Genomic DNA, 489 nt, shown 5'->3' with positions numbered 1-489 from the left:
GTTAATAACAATTAACTTAAAAATAAAAAATGTTAATAAGTTGTATAAATAGTAAATTGAATCAAACTGATTCGATTTACTGTATATATATTAAAAAGTAGTAAATCGAATTAATTAGATTCAATTTATATGTATATGTAGTAAATTGAAATAGATTAATTCAATTTATTACTTCTACAACATATATATAGTAAATCAAATCTACTAGTTAATTCAATTTACTACTATGATAGCCAAATCGAATCCAATTAATTTGATTTACATAAAAATATTTTAGGACAAACGTGTAACAAAAATTATTTTAAAATATTTATGTAATTTTAATTCCCATTCAGCTTATTGGTGTAAATTACCCCTTTTTTAACCCAATCAATAACGTGTGGCATTTTCATTCTACAAGCATGAATCCAATTCTCATTTCTTATATTTTGAATTTTTATTAAATGAATTTAATTTTTATTTTTCCTTCTATCTTTTTCCTTTTCTCCC

The sequence above is a fragment of the Arachis ipaensis genome, chromosome B10 (assembly GCF_000816755.2).
Source record: "Arachis ipaensis cultivar K30076 chromosome B10, Araip1.1, whole genome shotgun sequence".
In the NCBI taxonomy this organism is placed as follows: Eukaryota; Viridiplantae; Streptophyta; class Magnoliopsida; order Fabales; family Fabaceae; genus Arachis; species Arachis ipaensis.
This window is presented reverse-complemented; position numbering follows the sequence as displayed.